The sequence below is a fragment of the Erpetoichthys calabaricus genome, chromosome 8, assembly GCF_900747795.2.
Source record: "Erpetoichthys calabaricus chromosome 8, fErpCal1.3, whole genome shotgun sequence".
NCBI classification, from domain to species: Eukaryota; Metazoa; Chordata; class Cladistia; order Polypteriformes; family Polypteridae; genus Erpetoichthys; species Erpetoichthys calabaricus.
The window spans coordinates 179,698,574-179,710,467 of record NC_041401.2 but is presented as its reverse complement, the minus strand read 5'-3'; positions in this window follow the sequence as shown (position 1 = coordinate 179,710,467).

Below are 11,894 nucleotides of genomic sequence, written 5' to 3'. Positions count from 1 at the left end.
TTTATTTCAAATATTGTACAGTATATCTGAATGACTTAGTTAATTTTCTTAAAACTCTTTTTTCTATTGATTGGAGCAATCTATATACTATACACTGTTAAACATTGCTGCTTCACAATAAAAAAAACAGCATATGTACCCTATGAAAAAAATATATTCCAGCCTCCAGGGTATGGAATGTGAATTAGTGAAGCACCACTGACGTCAATGTCAGTTTAAATAGTAAATTATCTGTATATGTATTAGATAGATAGATAGATAGATAGATAGATAGATAGATAGATAGATAGATAGATAGATAGATAGATAGATACTTTATTAATCCCAGGGGGAAATTCACATACTCCAGCAGCAAAAAATACACGGAGCTGCTGAAAAGGCTGCCACTCTCGGCGGCGCCGGATGTAGGCAAGTCAACAGGAAAATGAATGATTTTATTTGGAAAAAATGTCATTACTTGAGCATCATATAAACTAATTCATATAGTCAAGATGGATTGCATATGTTTGATTTTGAAACATCAATAGAATTCTTAACATTCAATGAATTTAGAACTACATCAAATGTTTATATGTTGTCATGTTTAAATTACGTTATACTCCGAGCTGCCACTAATTTTTTGTACATAGTGTAATGACAAAGGCTATTCGGCACTAACTCGCCCTCTCATCTTTAACGAGCGTAAGTGTAATTTTATATTCCAGCCGTATTCCATGTTGCGTTTGGAGGCATATTATGGGCAAAATTAAATAAATAAATAAGCAACAAAAACATAATAGTTGACATATTAATGTATTTACGTATACATTTCATGTTCTTTTTATTTATTGACACATCTCACATTTATTTATTTATTTAACTTCATTCAAAATATTTCTCTAGAGGAAAAGTGGCTCAAGTTAAACAAAAAAACAAAAGTGAAAAATGATCTTTAAGTGGCAAATCTAATAGATCGATTGGACTGGTTTTCTCAAGAAGATAATAAACGTAAAACAAAGAGTAAGCACTTATCAGAAAAGAAAGTAAAAAGCGCAAACATCAAACTGAGATTCTGCAGTATGGATTTACATTCTTGCTAACTGAAGGTGTGCTGATATGTTATCCACTGGAGGGTGTTATGTTCTCAGAACTACATGTTAAAAAAATGTTACATTTACGGTAAATAAACTGATAGATGTGGTTGCCAGAATTTCACCGTAAAAAATAAGGTGACAAGATTTTTATGTCTACGGTAGGGTGACCAAGCGTCCTCTTTTGCCCGGACATGTCCACTTTTTACGTCCTGTCCGGGGCGTCCTGGCGGGTTTTATAAATTCACGAAAATGTCCGGTTTTTCATAGGACCATTACGCGTGTACGTAAATTGACTGGCGTTTTGCACACAATACTAGGGTACTACTTTTTTGCGCGACGTAATTACCGGGAGGCTGCCTTGTGGGCAGGTCTACGCCGCGCGCGCAAACACACAGACACAGACAGGGATCAGAGCAGAGAGCGGAGCAGTATAGCAGGGAAAATGCCGAAGCGTAAGTGCAGCTTCACCGATGAACTGCAAAGAAAATTTCCCACATACCGTCCCGGTCGGGACAAGTGGGAGGCGGAGTGCACCGTGTGCAAAGCCGGTACATATGTCTCGGTATCCAATAAAGGTGCTGGGGATCTGAAAGGCCACATGGACACTGAGAAACATAAAAAAGCTGTGCGAGGTGAGACTAGTTCATCTGCAAAGTTGACAAGAGTTTTTTGTCAGACCAGGAAAAACAGAGGATGATGTAAATGCAGCAGAAGGTGCAATGGCTTTTCATACAGTGAAACATCACAACAGTTACAGGTCCATGGATTGCACCAGTACTTTGCTTAAAAAGGCATTTCCTGACTCTGACATTGCAAAAAAGTTTTTGAAAATGATTTTGCTTAAATCTACCTTTGGCACATGCACACACTCATGTCTGTGTTCCACACCCACATTCAAGAAATGGAACAGGAGAACATGTCCATTATGGAAGTGAAGAAGATATTAAACAATATACATACCATTCTTCTTCAATGCAAGAGCAACAACTTCATGTCCCTTAAACTTAAGGGATTACTAGCACAGAAGCGCAAAGATGGACTTGACAAAGGCTGTGACCAGTTCTGTGCAGATGTGCATGGCATGTACAGTGCATGTCTGGAGTATCTGGAGAAGTGGATGACTCCCATGGAAGAGTTCTCAACATTCATGTGGATGGATCTGAGTGAGCCACCAAACTGGAATGATGTGGAGGCATGCATCAATTACCTTGGAGAGAAGGGGGGTGGCAGTTGATGATGTTAAGTGTTTTGACCAGGTCACCAATCTGAGGAAATTCACAGAAACGTGCAACCATGATGAGGAGTTCAGTGGCCTGCAGGTACACCAGAAGTGGACCAAATATTTTGAAAAGGCAAAAAGCATTGCATGTTACTCAGAGCTACTGACAATTGCACAGTTTGTCTTTGCACTTCCCTCTCACAATGCAAATGTTGAGAGGGTTTTTTCACTAATGCAAAGCCAGTGGACCAAGGAGAGGAACCAGCTCTCCGTAGAGTCACTAAAGGGGATTCTACTAGTTCAGTACAACTTCAAAGACATGTCTTGCAAAGACTTTCATGCTTATTTGTTAAGCTATCGAAAACTGCTAGGAAAGATCAGCTCTACAGCAAAATATGGATGGGCTGACAAGGAGGATGAAGAAGAGAAGCAGGATGAAGAAGAAAACTAAAGATGAAGTTTTTTTTGTCTTTGTGAGACTCTTCTGTTATTTATTTTATTACATTTAAGAGATATATTGTTGAAGCTGGAACAGAATAGTTCATATTTAGAACAATATTTAATTATTTATTTGAAGAGTCTAAGAGAGCTGTTATTTTGTTATAAGTTTTTACAGATTTCATTTTATTTTATTACAGAGATTAATTCTGCACCATTGAAGTATAATAAATAATGTTCATCAACCACCAAGAAGCTTGTCTGAATTCGTCTGGAGGCCGTGCCGATCGTCCTCTTTTTTGGAAATCAAAATATGGTCTCCCTAGTCTACGGTATCACGGCCATGGCAGCTTAAAACCAATTACTACAAGACATTTGGAAGTAAGGCATCGCAACACGCTAAAAAAATACTACAGGTATTCCTGATCAACAACAACAACATTTATTTATATAGCACATTTTCATACAAAAAGTAGCTCAAAGTGCTTTACATAATGAAGAGAAGAAAAATAAAAGACAAAATAAGAAATTAAAATAAGACAACATTAGTTAACATAGAAAGGAGTAAGGTCCGATGGCCAGGGTGGACAGAAAAAACAAAAAAAAACTCCAGAAGGCTGGAGAAAAAAATAAAATCTGTAGGGGTTCCAGGCCACGAGACCGCCCAGTCCCCTCTGGGCACAGATGGAGAACTTAATAACAACTTACTATATGCACAAATGCATATACAGTATTAGATTAGAACTGTATTTGTACCACGAAGGATTATTTGCCATTTTACAGAAGCTAAATAAATATTTTAACAAACAAATGCACTCAAGAATTTCTCAAATTAAAGAAAATGTCTGATAAAAGTTGCAATGAGGCACTATAAAGCCGTATTACCGTTAGTATAAAAATGCCCTTAGCGTTTCCTGACACACTTCTACTGAATAATCCGTTGGCTGAAGGTCCTCAGTGTTAGTGTGTCAGAGAGAGGATGTGCAGCATTGTTCATAATGGCACACAGTTTTATCTTCATTCTCTCATTCGCTACTACCTCCAGAGGGTAGAGTGCATCCGATAACCGAGCCTGCCTTCTTAATCAGCTTGTTGATTCAGTGGGCCTCTCTTGAAGTGATGTTGCCAGTGTTCTGACGATTTGTCCTACTTTGTCGAAGTATCCTACCATAGTTTATTTCGACAGATGTATCTATCGATTGGTGCTACCTTATCGAAACATCCTACCTTTATAATGCATATGGGTAGATCATCTCGATGGGGTAAATAACACTAACTAAACATCCTACCTTTATAATGCACATGGGTAGATCATCTCGATGGGGTAAATAACACTAACTAAACATCCTACCTTTATAATGCACATGGGTAGATCATCTCGATGGGGTAAATAACACTAACTAAACATCCTACCTTTATTATACACATGGGTAGATCATCTCGATGGGGTAAATAACACTAACTAAACATCCTACCTTTATTATACACATGGGTAGATCATCTCGATGGGGTAAATAACACTAACTAAACATCCTACCTTTATTATACACATGGGTAGATCATCTCGATGGGGTAAATAACACTAACTAAACATCCTACCTTCATAATGCATATGGGTACATCAGTAACACATTTCCAAGGACTGAAATATACTGCAAAGCTGACACATTATATACAGTATAGTATAACAAAATAAACAACAACTGTATTACATACAACATTATAAAGTATGTGTAATATTTTCTATTGAATATATTAAGTGAAACTTTTAAGGTCCATAAAGCACCTTATTTGAGGGCATTTCAAATAAAACAATAGCACATCATAGGAAGAATAGAAAGGCTTTAATTTACATACATTTGTGAACAATAAAACACTCCAACAACAAAGACCAAAGAACAATACTTATTTATCTATACATTTTTTGCAAACATATGCTATTTCAATTTCTTCATTGTATTTTGCACATTCAAAATGTGCCCAGCGACTGCACATATCACACTGCACCTGAAAAATAAAACATAACGATTAGTCTGAACATGGAAACAGTAATAATAGTGACTGATTCAATTAACTATTTCTTCCGATGCGGCCAAGCAGGTGTAGAAGCAGTTAATATGTTACTTGTTAAGTTATATTACTAGACCCCAAGAACAAAATTATGAAGAGTGAAAATGAGCATAGTAGTTTATTATATTATTGTGGATGGTACATGTTGAAATATTGTTACCATTTCAACTGTGCTTTTGTTGGGATCATCTTCCAGCTTGGAACAAACCAAGCAATAATCTTCTGCATTGCCTATAATCACAGTTGTTCTCATTAGTATACAAGCTTTAACATCAGTCATTTGATTAATTTTCAGTATTTTGAAAAAGCAATAGTAGTGTTAGGTGTAATATACTGCTGTTATTCAAAATAAGAAAATAATCTTCACTCAATATTTAATTTCCTTTCAATTATTTTATTGCTAGTATGCTAATATTTGCGGCTTCCAACAAAATAATTCATTATTCATAATATATAATAATATAAATGTACACACAGAGCTGTAAGTAAACACTCACCGGCAAGTCAACTGGAACCTCTGAGGGGAACACTGCTTCTCTCCCATACATAAGTAGAAATGGGGAGTCCTTTGCTGTAGTGTGAATTTTGGACCTCATTGAAAAAAGTGTGGCGCAAACAGTTTATTTATTACACACTATGTCAACAAAAGCAACATATTACTTGGCATGAATGGTATATACACCGTATATGTTACACCCATCTGTTTATTGTAAAGTCGTAGCATTAAACTTATAACGTTATACCATGTCATCAGTTAAAAATACCTATGCAGTAAACTGTAATGAATGCATTAATGTAGTAAGGCTAAGAAAAGCATACATATTACTGAAATACAGTAACACTTACCTCAAACTTCAACACTAGGTAGGACAAATCGACAAGCAGTTGGTAAGCGTCGAGAAAAGTTGCGTAATTTTGGTCTGCGCATGCGTAGTATCAGTAAGTAGATCATTTCGATGGGTAGAATGTTTCGTTAGAACACCGGCTAAGAACAACTCAGTGTAGAAAATCACACTTGCAATCGCTGAAATATACAACATGTAAAGAATGTTTCTACCCACGTGAAAGGAACGCAGTCTCCTAAATACTGTATATATATATATATATATATATATATATATATATATATATATATATATATATATATATATATATATATCCATCCATCCATCCATCCATCCATTTTCCAACCCGCTGAATTCGAACACAGGGTCACGGGGGTGTGCTGGAGCCAATCCCCGCACACATATAAAAAGTATATGTGTGTGTGTTTAAATTTTAATTACGCATACCAACGCTGAAGCTAAATAATGAAATAAATGGAAGGCTTTTGCTAATGTATAGATGTATATAGATTCAATTTAAGTAAAAAAAATAAAAGAAAACGTCGTTAGGATTTAGCTCAGTGGTAGTCAAACTGTGAGAAAGGAGCTGCGTATTTTAGACGTTAGAGGTCGCTGTCAGTCCGAGTAAAAAACATTTCGGAACCAGTCAAAAAAACAATCATAGCTTTTACAGCGCCGTTCATAGAATTGATCATCACAAGTTACATGACAAAGCAAACAAGCTTACGTTTCAAAATAATAATATATACAAGAGCTGGTAATGACATGCTGCGTTATAATTTAAATAGCGTATAAGAAAGGAACGACTGTAGAGACACAACCTCGAGATAGCACTGTAGAATGAAGGTTAGTATAATTGTCATAGATGAATGGAATACGGTTTACAGTTACAGTCAAACGACTGAAACGTAAGACAAAAGAGATGAGTCTTTAAGTGGCGTTGGAAAGAGACCACCACTGCAGCATCATGAACAAATTTTGGGATTAAATTCCAGATTGAAGGAGCTGTATAAGAACTGAAAAGCGAGTTTTTGGAATTTTGTAAATCCCAGTGTCAGAGGGTCTTATTGTTCTGTTGTGTTGCTAAGATACAAGTAACAGTTACAGGTCATCTGGGATTTCGAAATTAACAGCTTTGTATATCAGCATGAGAGTTTTGGAAATTATCCAAGAGTAGTCAGTGTGAGGGTGGTGGATTGGGTTAGTCCAATGAGAAAAGATATGCTTGTTTTGGTTGGTCAGTGCCAAATTTCTTGAAGAGATATTTTAAGGTTGTTGCAGTCAGTTGATGCTTTAAGCAGGAGGTCATTAAAAAGAGAACTGCAATAATCCACTGAGGTGATGAAGGTTTCACAGAGTATTTCTATATCAGTTGAGAAGAGGAGAATAAGGGTCTGACCCTGACATTGTTTCTTATGCGTTTGATTGTCATTAGGCCATCTAAGGCTGGTATACACTTAAGGCAGTTTCAATTAAAACTACTCTAGAAACTTTACCACCCTGCACTGGAAAATTGAGAATAGAAAACTTATGGATAGATAAACAAAAATTATTTCAAGAGGGATTAAAGTTCTCAACACCATTAGAATGAGGTATACATTCTAAAACATTTAAGTCCTAATAAAATTAAAATAAATGTTTTAGAGATAACTGAGGTAGCTGTTTCTCTGTTTAAGATGACTAAATGTATAGCATAATCATTCCTTTTCATTCTGTTATTTTTCTTTAGTGTTTAGGGAAACAAATCTATAATTTGTATGTGTCTGGGTTCCTTGTTATCATTCTGGGTGTGAAGAGACGCTGTGAGGGTTTCATTTTATTACCATACCTAAACCACAGTCTGCCTTTTCTCTTTTCTTGCTTTTTCACTTTGCCAAAGGCTCATTGTGCAACACTCAGTAAACATTCATTTAACTTTTTGGCTCCCACTCTCTGGAACTCTTTTCTTCAAACTAAAGCTTTGTCACTGTATTCTGCAGTAGTCACCTGCTCCCTGAAAAATAGGTTCTCTTATCTTATCGTATAATTCCGGCTCAAAAACAAACACACATCTTAGAACAAGTAGTGGAGGACAAAACACTTGAATATTAAGGACAAGTATTAGTTAGCTTTTCTTTTAATGTAGTTTATTTAACTTGGAACATGCAAGCAGAGAGCATATAATTAAGATTATTAATTAGAACAAGAGTCTCTGGTACAACAGTAACACAGACAAGTTAATTGTCTGTGACAGAGGGCTGTTTGCTATTCACCTATGCATAGATGGTAGGCTTCAGAGAGAAGGTCAAAATGCTGAATGGCTTGATGACTTCAAACAAGACATTAGTCAGATGTCAAACCCATAAAGGCAAATAAGACTGCACCAGCAGGGCATTGTTATGGTTCAAATATTTGTTTTGTGTCTTTGTTTTACAAGTTTCATTTATTTGTATGTGTTTCTCTTTCTTTTGTTTATGGTTTACAGTGTTCTTTATGTTTTATATATATGAAACTAAGCCTGTGTTATGTTTTATGTGTTTTGTAGGTGGTCCCCTAAGAGGTGGGGTCACCTGCCAATCACAACCAGGAACTACCCTCCACCCTACAATTCCTGGAAGTTCATTTTAAATGCACTTGGGAGTTTTGGTGAGTTTTTTGAGTTTCTACTGTGCTTATTGTAAACTATTGTATTTTTGACCTGTTCGTCCCATTTTTCAACTACTCTTTGGATGCTTGTTTTGAGACTTTGCTTACATGGGATCGACTTATTGTTTTTAGGCAACCTCATTTTGCGTCTTTGTGCTCTACGGAACTTCATTGGCATGGAACAGGATGTTTTCTGAAGAATAAATCTTTTACTTTATAAAGATTTTACAAGGCCTTTTTGGGTCCAGCTGGAGTTTTTAACATGACTTCCCCCTCTAGTGGGCATACTTGGAAGTTGTTTTTGGTGCTTAAGTGCTTTGGGACTCCTGGATTGTGGCAGTTGTGCTAGGTGCCTTTTTTATCAACTTACTGACATGTTATTTAAAGCATTTACCAAACAAATGTTATGATTCCATACATTCCCCTTCTTCTCGTTTTCACTTTTACTGTGTACTCAAAAATATTCCAGGACTGTGGCTGTCACTAAAGCGGAACATTTGAATAATTGTACCAATTTCTGGAGGGTACAGAGCTCTGAAGAACAGACCAACAATATTTACTGATGACACTTAGTACTGGTAAGCCTAGACTGCCATTGATATGAGACATCTGCAATTTTTCATTGAACCTTTTTTCTTATATTTGGCTTCATAATGCTGGGTACCTAGCTGGTCTCCAAACGTATACATTCTCTTTTGGTTCTCCTTTTTACAAATGTTATAAACAATACACATTTCATTTACACAGACACATAAAAGATAGGGTGTTGAAGGTGTAATAAAATAATTCTGCACCAGAAACTAAAATTTAGGGGTTAACTCTAGTGATACAATGTAACAAGAAGAAGAAAGATGTCTTAAGAACAGCTGAGACATGTCACTTTGAGTTACTGCTAAGCACAACGCTAAGGCTCCATCATTGTGGATGATGGGAGAGGGTGCAATATTTTAAACTCAAGGAGTCAAGGTTTTTGATTAGTACTATGCATTCCACAAAATGTAGTTCTTACCTGTTACCTGCAGCTTGTTTGCTTCCAGTTTGTTTGTGGAGCTGGATATCATTAGAGTAAGAGGAACATTAGGCTACAATGGTTGATAAGGCAAAACAGTGGGTGCAACCTAGATACTGAACAGCATAAAACTCTGTTGGATTCTGCAGGTCATACACAGTAGGGGAGCGCCATTCGCCATTAAAGAGAAAAGACTTCATCCAGTTATGTGTGCAGAGACACACCCATATTTAGCAAGTCCCAGTCCAGTAATGAGATCAAGCATCATATAAACAACTTTCACATTAATAGATTTTAAAAACTAAACAGAAAACAGCCTATGATTCATCTACCTTTTTAAAAAAAACTAGTTTATTTTCCTTTCTCTCTCTTGTTGCAACAAGAAACATGATTCCCGAGAAGAGTACTAAAGCTCAAGTTACAGTATATACAAATTATGTGTCTGTTAGTCAATAGCTTTAGCTAGTTGGCATTCTTTTTAAGGGTTCACACCAAACAAAGGGGCTTACCATATTTTGGAGGAAAAAATTAACAAAAACCACTGTATTTTAACTTTTTCCAAAAAAAAAAAACTGACTTGAATTAACACAAAATATGAGTGTATTGTTGCAAAAATGAAATACAATGGAGAAAGCCATGGCATTTATTGAGACTCTAGTGTTTCAGGAAGTAATTAGCATAAGCCACCAGCATGATTGCTACACATGTAAAAAAAAAAATGAGTATACTATGAGTAATCGTAAAAAAGATACTATAGAAAATGATCATCTGTCCATCTATCCATGTTTTTGATCCACTTATCCAGGTTAGTGTTGCAGGAAAGCTGGATCCTGGCCCAGCAAACATAGGGCACAAGGCAGGATCAATTCCAGTCCATTGGAGAGCCAGCACACATGTACCCACATGGGGAGAACATGCAAACTCCACACAGGGAGCAGCCAGGAAGTGAACCCGAGTAAAACCATACATTTTCAATCTATACTGTAAACATTCAGTAGTATTCAAAAGTCTGGGCCTTCGAGATCCTTCCTGAAGTTTATAAGAAAGACAATGTTAGTATAACCTCTCTGGGATACAAACTTTAACATCAATGTTTCTGCACATTTTACACTTCTAAGCTATGTACTGAATTTCACAGTTTAAAAATGACATTTATTAGTGTTGCATGTGGTAAAGTTGTAAGTTTGTCCTCCGCTTTTTGGCAAAAATCACAACTTTGTAATATTTTGTGGAAATAATGAAAAAAACATTTTGCAAAGAATTCCCTTATACTGTATATAGAAGAGAGAAGATCAAGAACTGCCACAGGTACATCCAAAGCATTCTCACGGACTTTTTTATTCTAGATAGCCAGAAGGAATGAGTGGACTGATCTCCCTTCCTCGTCTTTATTAAGGTAACAAAAGAGCTTCAGACATCTCTCCATCATGAATTTTCCCACCAACCTAATATTTCACTGTATGTATGTAATTACACAGTGCAGGACATGTACACTCTGAAAACAAATGCTTTAGGTAAAAAAACAAAAACCTAACACAACAGTTTGCAACTAGCTTTTTGAGTTATGTTAACTTCTGTTAAAATTAAGTAGGTTCAACGTATGTGAATTAGTAAGGTGAATTAGCTTTTCCTTCACATTAAAAAGTATTTATAATTACCATGTACTTAATAATTAGCAGTTTCAAAGTTAGCTATACAAAAACATATGTAAAGGTGTTTTAGGTTATCATCCATCCATTTTCTAAACTCACTTACCTAGGGTAGAGTCATGAGGCAGCTGGAGTCGATCACAGCAAACAACAGACGTAGGCAAAAGCAACCACTTGCAGGCTCTTACCAATCACAGGGTGAACACAAACACAAATACTCTCACATGCACACACCAGGGCCGATTTAGCAATACCAGTTCACCTAACCTGCATGTCTATGGACTGTAGGACAAAACTCACATGGACATGGCAGGGAACGATTACCCTGATTTCCTTATTATTGTGAGGGTGCAGTGCTACCAACATGCTACTGTGCTGCCCCTTTATGTATTATGTACTTAGTTTTACTTCATAATTTGTTAGCATTTTCAAGTGTGGAATATGGCTGGCAGCTTATCCCAGCCAATACCCCCAAGCTGCCAGATTGAGCCCTCCCTGCAACATGGAGGGGCCCCGAATTCCAGCAGGGCATCATGGACCTTGGAGTTTTCCTTCGCAGCCCTGCTGGATACCATGGGGGCTGCCAGAGGACGCTGCAGGGAGGCATAAGGATTTATATTTGCACTATAACCCGGAAGTACATCCTAGTCACAGGGACAGAGGAAATGACGTACTTCCGGGCTGAAGAAAAAGAGGAGTTTCACCTGACCTGGAAGTGCTGGGGAATCACATGTACTGGGGAATCAGAAGCAGTTCCGGGTTAAGATATATAAAAGGACTCTGGGAGATCCCAGCATGGAGCCGAGTTGGGAGGAAGGGTGACTGAGCTGCTGGGAGTGGAGGATTGATTGTTGTATTAATTTATTGGATTATTATTGAGTATTGTGGAGCGGAGTGTGCTTTGTGCACATTTGTTATTATAATAAAAAATTATTTGGACTTTTATCTGGCGTCTGACGCATTGTC